The sequence below is a fragment of the Anabrus simplex genome, chromosome 1, assembly GCF_040414725.1.
Source record: "Anabrus simplex isolate iqAnaSimp1 chromosome 1, ASM4041472v1, whole genome shotgun sequence".
NCBI classification, from domain to species: domain Eukaryota; kingdom Metazoa; phylum Arthropoda; class Insecta; order Orthoptera; family Tettigoniidae; genus Anabrus; species Anabrus simplex.
Genome location: NC_090265.1, coordinates 1,226,477,747 through 1,226,483,844, shown reverse-complemented (window position 1 = coordinate 1,226,483,844; position 6,098 = coordinate 1,226,477,747).

Below are 6,098 nucleotides of genomic sequence, written 5' to 3'. Positions count from 1 at the left end.
GAGTTGCGCCGAGTAAAAGTTGCGCCGAGTATAATTTGCGCCGTGGAGATTCCCCGCCTGGAGTAGAAGTGGTTTGACAGCTGTCTTAAGCATCTGCTACCTGCGCTGCACCGCAGGGGGTTATTTCCAAGTTCAAGGAAAGTCTGTGAATATCTGTAGTACTGAGATTTTGAAATTAATATATAAAAAATATTATTCACTCTATCTTTTTTTTGCTAATTGTTTTACGTCGCACCGACACAGATAGGTCGTACGGCGACGATGGGACAGGAAAGGTCTAGGAGTGGGAAGGAAGCGGCCGTGGCCTTAATTAAGGTACAGTCCCAGCATTTGCCTGGTGTGAAAATGGGAAACCACGGAAAACCATTTTCAGGGCTGCCGACAGTGGGGTTCTAACCTACTATCTCCCTAATACTGGATACTGGCCGCACTTAGCGACTGCAGCTATCGAGCTCGGTATTCACTCTATCAATGTTGGTTTCTTGCACATTTAGAAAACATGCATCGTATTTATATCATTGGGTGAAATGTGTATAACTACGTAGTTTGACTTAATTTACAAACCAAATGTGGAAACATGGAATCAGTCTTTCAGTCTTATGAAGAATATCCACAGCCTGTTTGTAGCTAACTGACAGGGTCAGGAATAGAATGAATGAAGAATGAAATACCGCTAAAGGAAGAAAATACTGCCGAATGCGAGATCTGACTTGCTTTTGCGGACAAAGATTAATGGATGGCAAATGAAATGTAGCGAATTTGTTGAATAAAGAATGACCAGTGAAAACAGAAAAAAACTGTCTCACCCTACGTTTCCCCGACATGCACCCCTTATGAAGTGATAGGGCTCAAGAATGAACCATAGCTACGTTCCATCAGCGTCATGAAGAAGCTTTTTTAATCTTAACAATAACTGAAATTTACAGTTTTCCGTCGCAAATGTTCATTCTATCAGCGTTGTTTCATTCCCTGTGGAATTCCCAAACAAGACCTCTAGTTCCTAGAATAATTAATGACCACGGCGCAAGTTTTACTGATTTTAACACGGCGCAACTTTTACTCGGCGCAACTCATACGACACCGGCCACCCTAGTCAAGGGCGGCATGTACTGACAGGAGTGAGTAGGGTGACTTATAAGACTTGAGAAACCCTTACTCTGAATATCAGAATTGTCCTTGTCGATGCTATGACTGACATCGGGTCATAAGTTATGCTGGCATTGTTCTAGCCCGCTATCTATTCATCCAAATTTTCCAACAGCACAGAAAATTGAGGCCTTTTTTCTAAGTTCGATTGGCTATCGTTCAAATTCCTAATAAACAGTTCACATAATGCACTCCCAGGTTATAAAGTTTACGATCGCGACGGACAATAGCTTCGTCGTTTGTTAGCGGTTAAGAGACTGGCCAAGGTGGGCTAGTTCCTTCCTTCTATTGTCAACTCTCCAGTCCTTCGGGTCGGAGGTTTCTTCACGCTGAATTGAGGAAGTCGGCTCCGATAATAACTGTAGTTAAAGACATTTAAAAGGTGCGTATTATAGACCTCGAGTCCCTCTTTCACTTGAATCGACTGTGATTCCAATTCAATCGGCAGTTTTTAGGTAATCAAGCTCCCGCCTGTAATTAGAACAGTAGCGTCCCTTTGTGGGTGGAGTTTATTTTGGATGCAATTCTCGGCTTGGGGGACTTGGTATAATCACACGTGTTTGCAATACATTACAGATGGACATCTGGTGACCTCAATTCGCACCGTGAATAAAGTATTCTTTAGTCTGGGATATACAGAAAATTCAGCTCTATTCATTGATGTGCCCTACATATTCTTTCTATACCTGGATCAGAATATCGCATAACATTGCGCGCCAAAATTCGACTCTGGCACTCGTGAAACATGCAGGAAAGACATGAATTATCTCCTGTTTTTGCGGGCGTATTAGACTGTTCGTTGCGTCGCGTCTTATTTCCAACTCTGTCTTACGATAGAAGGCACTTTTCTCGCGGGGGCTGGTTTCACCCTCAACTGTCCATTGTCTGCCGGGCTATCTTTCGCGGGTCCTGTTCTGGCTACACGCCGATCGAACCCCGGGGATGTTCCTTTTGCTCAACAAGCCGCAAATAACGTGACTTCGGAAGTGATTTTAATGGGATGGGAAGATGCAGATACTACCAACGAGCTGTACAGAACCCTGTACAGTTTAAATATAGACTTGTAAATTTGTAGAACACCGGGTAATTCTTGTAACAATTGTTTGCTGATAACGTTGACAGCTTCGTTTCTCGGAGCGTGAATTTCCCTTTGACATAGTCACGCGTGATCCGTAAAATGCTGTGCCCACATGTATTAACAATTTCAGATCTCTGCGTGCCGTAGATTTAGATGGGCATCGCACAAACATACAAACACTTCCTTTTATTATTATGGATATAGGAAGAACTGCTCACAAGTTTGATTATTTTTTGGATTTTTAAGTAGGTCTAATATCTGTGTTGACAGTCAAATAAATGTAATACATCGCAAGAACTTTTAGTCTGATAAGATGTATTTATGTTCCTTGTTAATTAAATGTCCTAAAACATTTCACTTTATCGGATTTGTAAATAAATTTTGATCTGTTTAATATAACGCCTGCCTTCCGACCAGTCTGGAAACTCTCTTAACAATAATTTGCTGGAGTTCTTGATTGTCAGAAGAGGTGTACAAATAATCTATAAATAGCTTTACATCCTTTATATTGCTGAATATTTTAGTGCTTTTCTTTTCAAAAGCATCTGATGCAACTTTTAAGCCAAAAAGGAGACTTAAATCTATCTGTACGAAATGGTGTCAAATCTTCGGGGATCGCCTGATTGGACCTTACTTCTTTGAAGGCCATTGGGCGGGTCCACGCTACTTGCTCTTTCTGCGTCAGGAAGATGCTGCTGGAGGATGTGCCCTTGCACGATCGTTTTCCGATGTGGTTGCAACAGGATGGAGCTCCACCACATTAGACTCGGCCCGTTCGTAAACATCTGAACGAGAAACTGCCATGGAAATGGATAGGACGAGGAGGCCCTGTTTCTTGACCCGCCAGATCACTGGATTTAACGCCGTTAGACTTGTTTTTGTGGGGACATTTGAAGAACGTCGTTTACACTCAAGCGCCGGACAACCCCGACCAGCTCCGGCAACTCATCACGACACCTGCCGAACAATTACACCTGAAATACTTCAGCGCGCAAGACGATCTATTGGACATCGGGCCCACGGATGTGCATAAACAAAAACGGTCATCACATCGAGCATTTGATGCGATAAAACATTGTCAGGGTCCGCCTCTGTGGTGTAGTGGTTAGCGTGATTAGCTGCCACCCCCGGAGGTCCGGGTTCGATTCGCGGCTCTGCCACGAAATTTGAAAAGTGGTACGAGGGCTGGAACGGGGTCCACTCAGCCTCGGGAGGTCAACTGAGTAGAGGTGGGTTCGATTCCCACCTCAGCCATCCTCGAAGTGGTTTTCCGTGGTTTCCCACTTCACCTCCAGGCGAATGCCGGGATGGTACCTAACTTAAGGCCACGGCCGCTTCCTCCCCTCTTCCTTGCCTATCCCTTCCAATCTTCCCATCCCTCCACAAGGCCCCTGTTCAGCATAGCAGGTGAGGCCGCCTGGGCGAGGTACTGGTCATACTCCCCAGTTGTATCCCCCGACCAAGAGTCTGAAGCTCCAGGACACTGCCCTTGAGGCGGTAGAGGTGGGATCCCTCGCTACGTCCGAGGGAAAAACCGAACCTGGAGGGTAAACAGATGATGATGATGAAAACATTGTCAGGACAGTTGTGTTCCTAGTATTTCCGGTCTGTATATGTCCGGCCTGCTAACTAATCTGCCATTCTTAGGGCTATAAACACATTCATTCACATACAATTTGCATGAAAGCGGGTATTGAACTTACATTACGTGCGGTACGTATGAAACAATTAACTTATTTCAAAAACTTGGTAATATTCACCCTGGACTTGAACCTCCCAGCTGACACGCAAAACCGCTCCGCCACACCTTTACCAACTACACCATGGTTCCGTAAGCTGCCTCTGTGGATCAGCGGTAGAGTATCGGCCTCCGGATCCCAAGATAGCGGGTGCAAACCCGGCAGAGGTAGTCGGATTTTTGAAGGGCGGAAAAAAGTCCATTCGACATTCCATGTTGTACGATGTCGGCATGTAAAAGATCTCTGGTGACACATTTGGTGTTTATCCGACAAAATTAATTAAATCTCAGCCATAGACGCCCAAGAGAGTTTCGGTTTACTCAGTCTGCCATCTAGTGGGGGCCTAGAGTAAAACGGAACGTCGAAATTGACGAGCAGACAGCCAGATGGCGTCAAATTGAAATGTCTGCACAGGGTAGCTGAGGCCATACGATTGTTATTATTATTATTATGGTTCCGTACGGCGCACTGGGCAGCTTATAGCAAGTACTAGGTTTACTGCGATCACAATATCAATTTAGTGTTTTGCCGGCGTGTCAGGTTCATATAATCTAGAAGGCACACGGATGTTTTCCAATGTTTAATGCGAGTATAATATTACGGCGTCCTATGATGGTGAGGCGGCAAATATCAAGATATCTAGTTGGGTTGTCTGAGCATATCGGCAGGACAGATGTTTCCAGGACGGAATGGATATTGTGGGTTGCATAAAACTACATTGGAAGGGGCGGCTAAATAACGCTGTATAATAGTACTAATTGTAATGAAGTAAGAAGCGTGGTACAAGTAACTGGAAGCAATGCCAGACTCAGCTAGGGACTGAAAGGTTGTCAAACGTGGTAAAAAATGTGTTTTGTGTTACCCCAAGATACGCAAATGAAGTGCCGATCTGCTCCAGATCCGGAAGTAGGCGATGTATAGCTGAACGTAGTAAGTTAAATTAATCCCACACACACAGTCATGTAGTATATAATCTGGCAGTGAATTATTATGACCCTCGAGCCATCGGGATTAACCAAAGAAAGTTAAATTCCCCGACCGGGCCGAGAATCGAATCGGGGACCTTTTGCACCGAAGGCCAGCGAGCTAACCATTTATTCATGGGGCCGGATAAAAAATAGCTGAAACGAGTAAAAAAAACAAAAAACTGAAATTGGCACAACAAATGAGACAAAAACACAGAGAGATGTTATTTGTATAGATTTATTTATTTATTTATTTATTTATTTATTTATTTATTTATCTATTTTCATCATCATCATCTGTTTACCCTCCAGGTTCGGTTTTTCCCTCGGACATAGCGAGGGATCCCACCTCTACCGCCTCAAGGGCAGTGTCCTGGAGCTTCAGACCCTTGGTCGGGGGATACAACTGGGGAGTATGACCAGTACCTCGCCCAGGCGGCCTCACCTGCTATGCTGAACAGGGGCCTTGTGGAAGGATGGGAAGATTGGAAGGGATAGGCAAGGAAGAGGGAAGGAAGCGGCCGTGGCCTTAAGTTAGGTACCATCCCGGCATTCACCTGGAGGAGAAGTGGGAAACCACGGAAAACCACTTTCAGGATGGCTGAGGTGGGAATCGAACCCACCTCTACTCAGTTGACCTCCCGAGGCTGAGTGGACCCCGTTCCAGCCCTCTTACCACTTTTCAAATTTCGTGGCAGAGCCGCGAATCGAACCCGGGCCTCCGGGGGTTTATCTATTTTTCAGTACGAATTCTTCCTGCATTTGAAAGTTGTTAATCTTCTTCTTTCTTAATCTGTTTACCCTCCAGGGTTGGTTTTTCCCTCGGACTCAGCGAGGGATACCACCTCTACCGCCTCAAGGGCAGTGTCCTGGAGCGTGAGGTATTGGGTCTGGGGATACAACTGGGGAGAATGACCAGTACCTCACCCAGGCGGCCTCACCTGCTATGCTGAACAGGGGCCTTGCGGGGGGATGGACAGATTGGAAGGGATAGACAAGGAAGAGGGAACGAAGCGACCGTGGCCTTAAGTAAGGTACCATCCCAGCATTTGCCTGGAAGAGAAGTGGGAAACCACGGAAAACCACTTCCAGGATGGCTGAGGTGGGAATCGAACCCACCTCTATTCAGTTGACCTCCCGAGGCTGAGTGGACCCCGTTCCAGCCCTCGC